This window comes from Oncorhynchus masou, unplaced genomic scaffold (assembly GCF_036934945.1).
Source record: "Oncorhynchus masou masou isolate Uvic2021 unplaced genomic scaffold, UVic_Omas_1.1 unplaced_scaffold_912, whole genome shotgun sequence".
In the NCBI taxonomy this organism is placed as follows: Eukaryota; Metazoa; Chordata; class Actinopteri; order Salmoniformes; family Salmonidae; genus Oncorhynchus; species Oncorhynchus masou.
Genome location: NW_027015596.1, coordinates 227,187 through 239,460, shown reverse-complemented (window position 1 = coordinate 239,460; position 12,274 = coordinate 227,187).

Sequence of the window (12,274 nt, the reverse complement as noted above, 5' to 3'; positions counted from 1 at the left end):
GTATGTATCTCTGTCTATATGTCTCTCTGTCTGTATGTCTCTGTGTCTGCCTTTTTTCTTTCTTTCTCTCTGTCTGTATGTATGTCTGTATGTCTGTATGTATGTCTCTCTCTCTCTATCTGTATGTCTCTCTGTCTGTATGTCTTTCTGTCTGTATGTCTCTCTGTCTGTACGTTGTCTCTCTGTATGTATGTCTCTCTCTCTCTGTCTGTATGCCTCTCTGTCTGTATGTCTCTGTACCTATTCCTACTTTGTCTGTCTGTATATGTCTCTCTCTGTCTGTATGTCTCTCTCTCTGTCTGTATGTCTCTCTCTCTGTCTGTATGTCTCTCTCTCTGTCTGTATGTCTCTCTCTCTGTGTCTGTATGTCTCTGTGTCTGTATGTCTCTGTGTCTGTATGTCTGTCTGTATGTCTCTGTGTCTGTATGTCTCTGTGTCTGTATGTCTCTCTGTCTGTATGTCTCTGTGTCTGTGTCTCTGTGTCTGTATGTCTCTGTGTCTATATGTCTCTGTGTCTATATGTCTCTGTGTCTGTATGTCTCTCTGTATGTATGTCTCTGTGACTGTATGTCTCTCTGTCTGTATGTCTCTCTGTCTGTATGTCTCTCTGTCTGTATGTCTCTGTGTCTGTATGTCTCTGTGTCTGTATGTCTCTGTGTCTATATGTCTCTCTGTCTGTATGTCTCTGTGTCTGTATGTCTCTGTGTCTGTATGTGTCTGTGTCTGTATGTCTGTCTGTATGTCTCTCTGTCTGTATGTCTCTCTGTCTGTATGTCTGTCTGTATGTCTCTGTGACTGTATGTCTGTATGTCTCTCTGTCTGTATGTCTCTCTGTCTGTATGTCTGTCTGTCTGTATGTCTGTCTGTATGTCTCTCTGTCTCTCTGTCTGTATGTATCTCTGTCTATATGTCTCTCTGTCTGTATGTCTCTGTGTCTGCCTTTTTTCTTTCTTTCTCTCTGTCTGTATGTATGTCTGTATGTCTGTATGTATGTCTCTCTCTCTCTATCTGTATGTCTCTCTGTCTGTATGTCTTTCTGTCTGTATGTCTCTCTGTCTGTACGTCTCTCTCTCTGTATGTATGTCTCTCTCTCTCTGTCTGTATGCCTCTCTGTCTGTATGTCTCTGTACCTATTCCTACTTTGTCTGTCTGTATATGTCTCTCTCTGTCTGTATGTCTCTCTCTCTGTCTGTATGTCTCTCTCTCTGTCTGTATGTCTCTCTCTCTGTCTGTATGTCTCTCTCTCTGTGTCTGTATGTCTCTGTGTCTGTATGTCTCTGTGTCTGTATGTCTGTCTGTATGTCTCTGTGTCTGTATGTCTCTGTGTCTGTATGTCTCTCTGTCTGTATGTCTCTGTGTCTGTGTCTCTGTGTCTGTATGTCTCTGTGTCTATATGTCTCTGTGTCTATATGTCTCTGTGTCTGTATGTCTCTCTGTATGTATGTCTCTGTGACTGTATGTCTCTCTGTCTGTATGTCTCTCTGTCTGTATGTCTCTCTGTCTGTATGTCTCTGTGTCTGTATGTCTCTGTGTCTGTATGTCTCTGTGTCTATATGTCTCTCTGTCTGTATGTCTCTGTGTCTGTATGTCTCTGTGTCTGTATGTGTCTGTGTCTGTATGTCTGTCTGTATGTCTCTCTGTCTGTATGTCTCTCTGTCTGTATGTCTGTCTGTATGTCTCTGTGACTGTATGTCTGTATGTCTCTCTGTCTGTATGTCTCTCTGTCTGTATGTCTGTCTGTCTGTATGTCTGTCTGTATGTCTCTGTGACTGTATGTCTCTCTGTCTGTATGTCTCTCTGTCTGTATGTCTCTGTGTCTATATGTCTCTGTGTCTGTGTGTCTCTCTGTCTGTATGTCTCTGTGACTGTATGTCTCTCTGTCTGTATGTCTCTCTGTATGTCTCTGTGTCTGTATGTCTCTGTGACTGTATGTCTCTCTGTCTGTATGTCTCTGTGTCTGTATGTCTCTGTGTCTGTATGTCTCTGTGTCTGTATGTGTCTGTGTCTGTATGTCTGTCTGTATGTCTCTGCGTGTGCGTGTGCTATACAGTCCTGTATGTCTCTCTGTCTGTATGTCTCTCTGTCTGTATGTCTCTCTGTCTGTATGTCGCTGTGTCTGTATGTGTCTGTGTCTGTATGTCTGTATGTCTCTGTCTGTATGTCTCTCTGTCTGTATGTCTGTCTGTATGTCTCTGTGTCTGTATGTCTCTCTGTCTGTATGTCTCTGTGTCTGTATGTCTCTGTGTCTGTATGTCTCTGTGTCTGTATGTCTCTGTGTCTGTATGTGTCTCTGTGTCTGTATGTGTCTGTATGTCTCTGTATCTATGTCTCTCTGTCTGTATGTCTCTCTGTCTGTATGTCTCTGTGTCTATATGTCTCTGTGTCTATATGTCTCTGTGTCTGTATGTCTCTGTGTCTGTACGTCTCTCTGTATGTATGTCTCTGTGACTGTATGTCTCTCTGTCTGTATGTCTCCCTGTCTGTATGTCTCTCTCTCTGTCTGTATGTCTCTCTCTCTGTCTGTATGTCTCTCTCTCTGTCTGTATGTCTCTCTCTCTGTGTCTGTATGTCTCTGTGTCTGTATGTCTCTGTGTCTGTATGTCTGTCTGTATGTCTCTGTGTCTATATGTCTCTGTGTCTGTATGTCTCTCTGTCTGTATGTCTCTGTGTCTGTGTCTCTGTGTCTGTATGTCTCTGTGTCTATATGTCTCTGTGTCTATATGTCTCTGTGTCTGTATGTCTCTCTGTATGTATGTCTCTGTGACTGTATGTCTCTCTGTCTGTATGTCTCTCTGTCTGTATGTCTCTCTGTCTGTATATCTCTGTGTCTGTATGTCTCTGTGTCTGTATGTCTCTGTGTCTGTATGTCTCTGTGTCTGTATGTCTCTGTGTCTATATGTCTCTCTGTCTGTATGTCTCTGTGTCTGTATGTCTCTCTGTCTGTATGTCTCTCTGTCTGTATGTCTGTCTGTATGTCTCTGTGACTGTATGTCTGTATGTCTCTCTGTCTGTATGTCTCTCTGTCTGTATGTCTGTCTGTCTGTATGTCTGTCTGTATGTCTCTGTGACTGTATGTCTCTCTGTCTGTATGTCTCTCTGTCTGTATGTCTCTGTGTCTATATGTCTCTGTGTCTGTGTGTCTCTCTGTCTGTATGTCTCTGTGACTGTATGTCTCTCTGTCTGTATGTCTCTCTGTATGTCTCTGTGTCTGTATGTCTCTGTGACTGTATGTCTCTCTGTCTGTATGTCTCTCTGTCTGTATGTCTCTCTGTCTGTATGTCTCTGTGTCTGTATGTCTCTGTGTCTGTATGTCTCTCTGTCTGTATGTCTCTGTGTCTGTATGTCTATATGTCTCTGTGTCTGTATGTCTCTCTGTCTGTATGTCTCTGTGTCTGTATGTCTCTGTGTCTGTATGTGTCTCTGTGTCTGTATGTGTCTGTATGTCTCTGTATCTATGTCTCTCTGTCTGTATGTCTCTCTGTCTGTATGTCTCTGTGTCTATATGTCTCTGTGTCTGTATGTCTCTCTGTCTGTATGTCTCTGTGTCTGTGTCTCTGTGTCTGTATGTCTCTGTGTCTATATGTCTCTGTGTCTGTATGTCTCTCTGTATGTATGTCTCTGTGACTGTATGTCTCTCTGTCTGTATGTCTCTCTGTCTGTATGTCTCTCTGTCTGTATATCTCTGTGTCTGTATGTCTCTGTGTCTGTATGTCTCTGTGTCTGTATGTCTCTGTGTCTGTATGTCTCTGTGTCTATATGTCTCTCTGTCTGTATGTCTCTGTGTCTGTATGTCTCTGTGTCTGTATGTGTCTGTGTCTGTATGTCTGTCTGTATGTCTCTCTGTCTGTATGTCTCTCTGTCTGTATGTCTGTCTGTATGTCTCTGTGACTGTATGTCTGTATGTCTCTCTGTCTGTATGTCTCTCTGTCTGTATGTCTGTCTGTCTGTATGTCTGTCTGTATGTCTCTGTGACTGTATGTCTCTCTGTCTGTATGTCTCTCTGTCTGTATGTCTCTGTGTCTGTGTGTCTCTCTGTCTGTATGTCTCTGTGACTGTATGTCTCTCTGTCTGTATGTCTCTCTGTATGTCTCTGTGTCTGTATGTCTCTGTGACTGTATGTCTCTCTGTCTGTATGTCTCTGTGTCTGTATGTCTCTGTGTCTGTATGTCTCTGTGTCTGTATGTGTCTGTGTCTGTATGTCTGTCTGTATGTCTCTGCGTGTGCGTGTGCTATACAGTCCTGTATGTCTCTCTGTCTGTATGTCTCTCTGTCTGTATGTCTCTCTGTCTGTATGTCGCTGTGTCTGTATGTGTCTGTGTCTGTATGTCTGTATGTCTCTCTGTCTGTATGTCTCTCTGTCTGTATGTCTCTGTGTCTGTATGTCTCTGTGTCTGTATGTCTCTCTGTCTGTATGTCTCTGTGTCTGTATGTCTCTGTGTCTGTATGTCTCTGTGTCTATATGTCTCTGTGTCTGTATGTCTCTGTGTCTGTATGTCTCTGTGTCTGTATGTCTCTGTGTCTGTATGTGTCTCTGTGTCTGTATGTGTCTGTATGTCTCTGTATCTATGTCTCTCTGTCTGTATGTCTCTGTCTGTATGTCTCTGTGTCTATATGTCTCTGTGTCTATATGTCTCTGTGTCTGTATGTCTCTGTGTCTGTGTCTCTCTGTATGTATGTCTCTGTGACTGTATGTCTCTCTGTCTGTATGTCTCCCTGTCTGTATGTCTCTCTCTGTCTGTATGTCTCTCTCTCTGTCTGTATGTCTCTCTCTCTGTCTGTATGTCTCTCTCTCTGTGTCTGTATGTCTCTGTGTCTGTATGTCTCTGTGTCTGTATGTCTGTCTGTATGTCTCTGTGTCTATATGTCTCTGTGTCTGTATGTCTCTCTGTCTGTATGTCTCTGTGTCTGTGTCTCTGTGTCTGTATGTCTCTGTGTCTATATGTCTCTGTGTCTATATGTCTCTGTGTCTGTATGTCTCTGTATGTATGTCTCTGTGACTGTATGTCTCTCTGTCTGTATGTCTCTCTGTCTGTATGTCTCTCTGTCTGTATATCTCTGTGTCTCTGTGTCTGTATGTCTCTGTGTCTGTATGTCTCTGTGTCTGTATGTCTCTGTGTCTATATGTCTCTCTGTCTGTATGTCTCTGTGTCTGTATGTCTCTCTGTCTGTATGTCTCTCTGTCTGTATGTCTGTCTGTATGTCTCTGTGACTGTATGTCTGTATGTCTCTCTGTCTGTATGTCTCTCTGTCTGTATGTCTGTCTGTCTGTATGTCTGTCTGTATGTCTCTGTGACTGTATGTCTCTCTGTCTGTATGTCTCTCTGTCTGTATGTCTCTGTGTCTATATGTCTCTGTGTCTGTGTGTCTCTCTGTCTGTATGTCTCTGTGACTGTATGTCTCTCTGTCTGTATGTCTCTCTGTATGTCTCTGTGTCTGTATGTCTCTGTGACTGTATGTCTCTCTGTCTGTATGTCTCTGTGTCTGTATGTCTCTGTGTCTGTATGTCTCTCTGTCTGTATGTCTCTGTGTCTGTATGTCTCTGTGTCTGTATGTCTCTGTGTCTGTATGTCTCTGTGTCTATATGTCTCTGTGTCTGTATGTCTCTCTGTCTGTATGTCTCTGTGTCTGTATGTCTCTGTGTCTGTATGTGTCTCTGTGTCTGTATGTGTCTGTATGTCTCTGTATCTATGTCTCTCTGTCTGTATGTCTCTCTGTCTGTATGTCTCTGTGTCTATATGTCTCTGTGTCTGTATGTCTCTGTGTCTGTATGTCTCTGTGTCTGTATGTCTCTGTGTCTGTATGTGTCTGTATGTCTCTGTGTCTATATGTCTCTCTGTCTGTATGTCTCTCTGTCTGTATGTCTCTGTGTCTGTATGTCTCTCTGTCTGTATGTCTCTGTGTCTGTATGTCTCTGTGTCTATATGCGTCTGTATGTCTCTGTGTCTGTATGTGTCTGTATGTCTCTGTCTATATGTCTCTCTGTCTGTATGTCTCTGTGTCTATATGTCTCTCTGTCTATATGTCTCTGTGTCTGTATGTCTCTGTGTCTGTATGTCTCTGTGTCTGTATGTCTCTGTGTCTGTATGTGTCTGTATGTCTCTGTCTATATGTCTCTGTGTCTGTATGTCTCTCTGTCTGTATGTCTCTGTGTCTATATGTCTCTCTGTCTGTATGTCTCTGTGTCTGTATGTCTCTGTGTCTGTATGTCTCTGTGTCTATATGTGTCTGAATGTCTCTGTGTCTGTATGTGTCTGTGTCTGTATGTCTCTGTGTCTATATGTGTCTGTATGTCTCTGCGTCTGTATGTCTCTGTGTCTGTATGTCTCTGTGTCTGTATGTCTCTGTGTCTGCCTTTTTTCTTTCTTTCTTTCTCTCTCTGTTTGTCTTTTTCTTTCTCTCTCTGTCTTTCACTCTGTCCTTTCTTAGTTGTCATAATCTGTCACATTGATTTAGCAGTATGCTCAGAAAGACCCTTACAAGGACACTTTGTAGACACTTGGGCCAAAATCCTAACTTTAGGTTCTTGCACGTAACTCAAGGTTTCCATACAAATCTATTGACATCAATGCATACCAGTGGTGGCTGGTGGCACTTTAAATTGGAGGACGGGCTCATAGTAATGTCTGGAACGGAATCTATGGAATGGTACCAAACACATGTTATCATTCCATTACACTACATTCCAGCCATTACTATGAGCCATCCTGCCCTCATCAGCCTCCACTAATGCTTATAGTAAGTTATGCACACATCTAAGTAAAGCACACAGCAGGCTGGTTGAGGGGAGGACGGCTTATAATAATGGCTGGAAGGGAGTGCTTTCAAACATATGGAATCCATGCGTTTGATATCATTCCATAGATTCCATTCCTCCCCAATGAGCCCATCCTCCCCAATTAAGGTGCCACCAGCCACCTGTGGCATACACATCACAAATGAGGTTTTTGCACATTGTTTGACACAGGACTGTATAGCTACTTTGTACTTTAGTCTGAAAGTGGTTCCACTGTCCAAACAGAAATATCCAATTGGAACTGCAATAGTAGAGTAGTAGACTCATACATTATTTAATAAGACTAGTTTGCATAAACATGTATGAATGATTATGTGTCCATATGAATTCCTCACATGGATAAAACATTTAGAATTCAGTTTTAATAGAAAAACAATCCGCCTTAGACTGCGAGCGGCATTCATTTCCTGTTACCCAAAATGCAAGCCAAGCTATTTAAGGCTCTCCAGTTGGACAGGAACCATATGGATCCTTTTTATCTGGTATTTGTGTGTGTGTTTTTTAAATTTGTTTCGGGGCTTGTCTGTGTGTTTTTTCAATTTGCTGTGTGTGTGTGTTTTGGTATCTTAATACAAGCCCTTAGAGGCTTGACACGATAGGCCAAGAATGTTCATGTCTAATCAGGGTGTTCCTCAGCAGCCATTTGACCTGACATGGTTCTGTCAGACAAGATGCAGACGGCCCACTCTCCATACTGTCTTAACATTATACCACTGACCTCATGTTCATTACGGCTTATCCACACACACACACACACACACACACACACACACACACACACACACACACACACACACACACACACACACACACACACACACACACACACACACACACACACACACACACACACACACACACACACAGAGAGAGAGTTGGGACATCTGGCTGTAAATACAAGCCTGACTGCTAATTTGCCAAGAGATGTGTTTGGACAGGTTAGCCTTTTTATCCTCACACAGGAGGACTTGTGTGTGTCAGGGTTGACTGGTGATGAGTAATAGAAGTGTAAGGGAGTGTGGGTGTTAGGTCTGAAACCATGGTGATTGTATTTGGCAACAGTGTACATTTGGATGATTTATCATTAAGGGAGCAACAGAGTACATTTGGATGATTTATCACTAAGGGAGCAACAGGGTACATTTGGATGATTTATCACTAAGGGAGCAACAGGGTACATTTGGATGATTTATCACTAAGGGAGCAACAGGGTACATTTGGATGATTTATCACTAAGAGAGCAACAGGGTACATTTGGATGATTCATAACTAAGGGAGCAACAGGGTACATTTGGATGATTTATCATTAAGGGAGCAACAGGGTACATTTGGATGAGTTATCATTAAGGGAGCAACTGGGTACATTTGGATGATTTATCATTAAGGGAGCAACAGGGTACATTTGGATGATTTATCATTAAGGGAGCAACAGGGTACATTTGGATGATTTATCAGGGTACATTTGGATGATTTATCATTAAGGGAGCAACTGGGTACATTTGGATGATTTATCATTAAGGGAGCAACAGGGTACATTTGGATGATTTATCATTAAGGGAGCAACAGGGTACATTTGGATGATTTATCATTAAGGGAGCAACAGGGTACATTTGGATGATTTATCATTAAGGGAGCAACAGGGTACATTTGGATGATTTATTTAGGGAGCAACAGGGTACATTTGGATGATATATCATTAAGGGAGCAACAGGGTACATTTGGATGATTTATCATTAAGGGAGCAACAGGGTACATTTGGATGATATATCATTAAGGGAGCAACAGGGTACATTTGGATGATTTATCATTAAGGGAGCAACAGGGTACATTTGGATGATTTATCATTAAGGGAGCAACAGGGTACATTTGGATGATCTATCATTAAGGGAGCAACAGGGTACATTTGGATGATATATCATTAAGGGAGCAACAGGGTACATTTGGATGATTTATCATTAAGGGAGCAACAGGGTACATTTGGATGATTTATCATTAAGGGAGCAACAGGGTACATTTGGATGATTTATCATTAAGGGAGCGTTGTGCATGACAAGTGTTAGCATTAATAACCTCAGAACAGCCTCCATTCGTCGGGACTTGGACTCTACAAGGTGTTGAAAGCGTTCCACAGGGATGCTGTCCCATGTTGGCTCAAATGCTTCCCAATGTTGTGTCAAGTTGTCTGGATGTCTTTAGGTGGTGGACCATTCTTGACACACACGGGAAACTGTAGAGCATGAAAAACCCAGCAGTGTTGCAGTTCTTGACACACTCAAACTGGTCTGACTGCCACCTACTACCATACCCCATTCAAAGGCACTTAAACCTTTTGTCTGAATGGCACATATACACTATCCATGTCTCAAGGCTTAAAAACCCTTATTTAACCTGTCTCCTCCCCTTCATCTACACTGATTTGAAGTGGATTTAACAACTGACATCAATAAGAGATTCCTAGCTTGTGCAGGTGTTCATAATGGTTTGTCCAGTCAGTGTATATGCCTACTCTCCTCTAGATTTCAGCAGGTGTTCATAATGTTTTGTCCAGTCAGTGTATATGCCTACTCTCCTCTAGCATTCAGCAGGTGTTCATAATGTTTTGTCCAGTCAGTGTATATGCCTACTCTCCTCTAGCTTTCAGCAGGTGTTCATAATGTTTTATCCAGTCAGTGTATATGCCTACTCTCCTCTAGCTTTCAGCAGGTGTTCATAATGTTTTATCCAGTCAGTGTATATGCCTACTCTCCTCTAGCTTTCAGCAGGTGTTCATAATGTTTTGTCCAGTCAGTGTATATGCCTACTCTCCTCTAGCTTTCAGCAGGTGTTCATAATGTTTTGTCCAGTCAGTGTATATGCCTACTCTCCTCTAGCTTTCAGCAGGTGTTCATAATGTTTTGTTCAGTTAGTGTATATGCCTACTCTCCTCTAGCTTTCAGCAGGTGTTCATAATGTTTTGTCCAGTCAGTGTATATGTCTACTCTCCTCTAGCATTCAGCAGGTGTTCATAATGTTTTGTCCAGTCAGTGTATATGCCTACTCTCCTCTAGCTTTCAGCAGGTGTTCATAATGTTTTGTTCAGTTAGTGTATATGCCTACTCTCCTCTAGCTTTCAGCAGGTGTTCATAATGTTTTGTTCAGTCAGTGTATCTGCCTACTCTCCTCTAGCTTTCAGCAGGTGTTCATAATGTTTTGTTCAGTCAGTGTATATGCCTACTCTCCTCTAGCTTTCAGCAGGTGTTCATAATGTTTTATCCAGTCAGTGTATATGCCTACTCTCCTCTAGCTTTCAGCAGGTGTTCATAATGTTTTGTTCAGTCAGTGTATATGCCTACTCTCCTCTAGCTTTCAGCAGGTGTTCATAATGTTTTATCCAGTCAGTGTATATGCCTACTCTCCTCTAGCTTTCAGCAGGTGTTCATAATGTTTTATCCAGTCAGTGTATATGCCTACTCTCCTCTAGCTTTCAGCAGGTGTTCATAATGTTTTGTTCAGTCAGTGTATATGCCTACTCTCCTCTAGCTTTCAGCAGGTGTTCATAATGTTTTGTTCAGTCAGTGTATATGCCTACTCTCCTCTAGCTTTCAGCAGGTGTTCATAATGTTTTATCCAGTCAGTGTATATGCCTACTCTCCTCTAGCTTTCAGCAGGTGTTCATAATGTTTTATCCAGTCAGTGTATATGCCTACTCTCCTCTAGCTTTCAGCAGGTGTTCATAATGTTTTGTCCAGTCAGTGTATATGCCTACTCTCCTCTAGCTTTCAGCAGGTGTTCATAATGTTTTATCCAGTCAGTGTATATGCCTACTCTCCTCTAGCATTCAGCAGGTGTTCATAATGTTTTGTTCAGTTAGTGTATATGCCTACTCTCCTCTAGCTTTCAGCAGGTGTTCATAATGTTTTGTCCAGTCAGTGTATATGCCTACTCTCCCCTGGGACATGAATGTTACATATTCCTCAAATAAGGCATCAACCTCTAGAGCAGGGGTATTGAACTCTGACCCTCTGAGGTCCGGACCCTACTGGGTTTCTGCTCTACCTGATAATTATTGCAGCCACCTGGTGTCGCAGGTTGAAATCAGTCCCTGATTAGGAAGAATGAAAAAGCAGTGGAACTGGCTTCCAGGTCGAGAATTGAATTTGACAGCACTAGTGTGTGTGTGTGTGTGTGTGTGTTGTAATGAGTTAGAGGATGCGATACACAGAGCCATATCTCTTGGAAGGAGAGTAATCCTTGTGGAGGATGAGGCAGGTTTGTCAAAGCTGACATCTGTCAGAACAGGAGGGAATAAACTACCTGTCACTACCTACAGAGGCTGGAGCGATGGAGAGAGGGAGGGGTTGGAAGGGAGAGAGATTGGGTTAGAGTGGTGGGGGGAGTAGGGGTGATGGGGAGAGGGAGGGGTTGGAAGGGAGAGAGATTGGGTTAGAGAGGTGGGGGAGTAAGAGAGAAGGGGTGATGGGGAGAGGGAGGGGTTGGAAGGGAGAGAGATTGGGTTAGAGAGGTGGGGGTAAGTAGGGGTGATGGGGAGAGGGAGGGGTTGGAAGGGAGAGAGATTGGGTTAGAGAGGTGGGGGAGTAAGAGAGAAGGGGTGATGGGGAGAGGGAGGGGTTGGAAGGGAGAGAGATTGGGTTAGAGAGAGATGGGGGAGTAAGAGAGAAGGGGAGATGGAGGGGTTGGAAGGGAAGAGATTGGGTTAGAGAGGTGGGGGGAGTAAGAGAGGGGTGATGGGGAGAGGGAGGGGTTGGAAGGGAGAAAGATTGGGTTAGAGAGGTGGGGGAGTAAGAGAGAAGGGGTGATGGGGAGAGGGAGGGGTTGGATGGGAGAGAGATTGGGTTAGAGAGGTGGGGGAGTAAGAGAGAAGGGGAGAGGGAGGGGGGTTGGAAGGGAGAGAGATTGGGTTAGAGAGGTGGGGGAGTAAGAGAGAAGGGGTGATGGGGAGAGGGAGGGGTTGGAAGGGAAAGAGATTGGGTTAGAGAGGTGGGGGGAGTAAGAGAGAAGGGGTGATGGGGAGAGGGAGGGGTTGGAAGGGAGAGAGATTGGGTTAGAGAGGTGGGGGGAGTAAGAGAGAAGGGGTGATGGGGAGAGGGAGGGGTTGGAAGGGAGAAAGATTGGGTTAGAGAGGTGGGGGAGTAAGAGAGAAGGGGTGATGGGGAGAGGGAGGGGTTGGAAGGGAAAGAGATTGGGTTAGAGAGGTGGGGGGAGTAAGAGAGAAGGGGAGAGGGAGGGGTTGGAAGGGAGAGAGATTGGGTTAGAGAGGTGGGGGGAGTAAGAGAGAAGGGGTGATGGGGAGAGGGAGGGGTTGGAAGGGAAAGAGATTGGGTTAGAGAGGTGGGGGAGTAAGAGAGAAGGGGTGATGGGGAGAGGGAGGGGTTGGAAGGAGAAATATTGGGTTAGAGAGGTGGGGGGAGTAGGGGTGATGGGGAGAGGGAGGGGTTGGAAGGAGAGAGATTGGGTTAGAGAGGTGGGGGGAGTAGGGGTGAT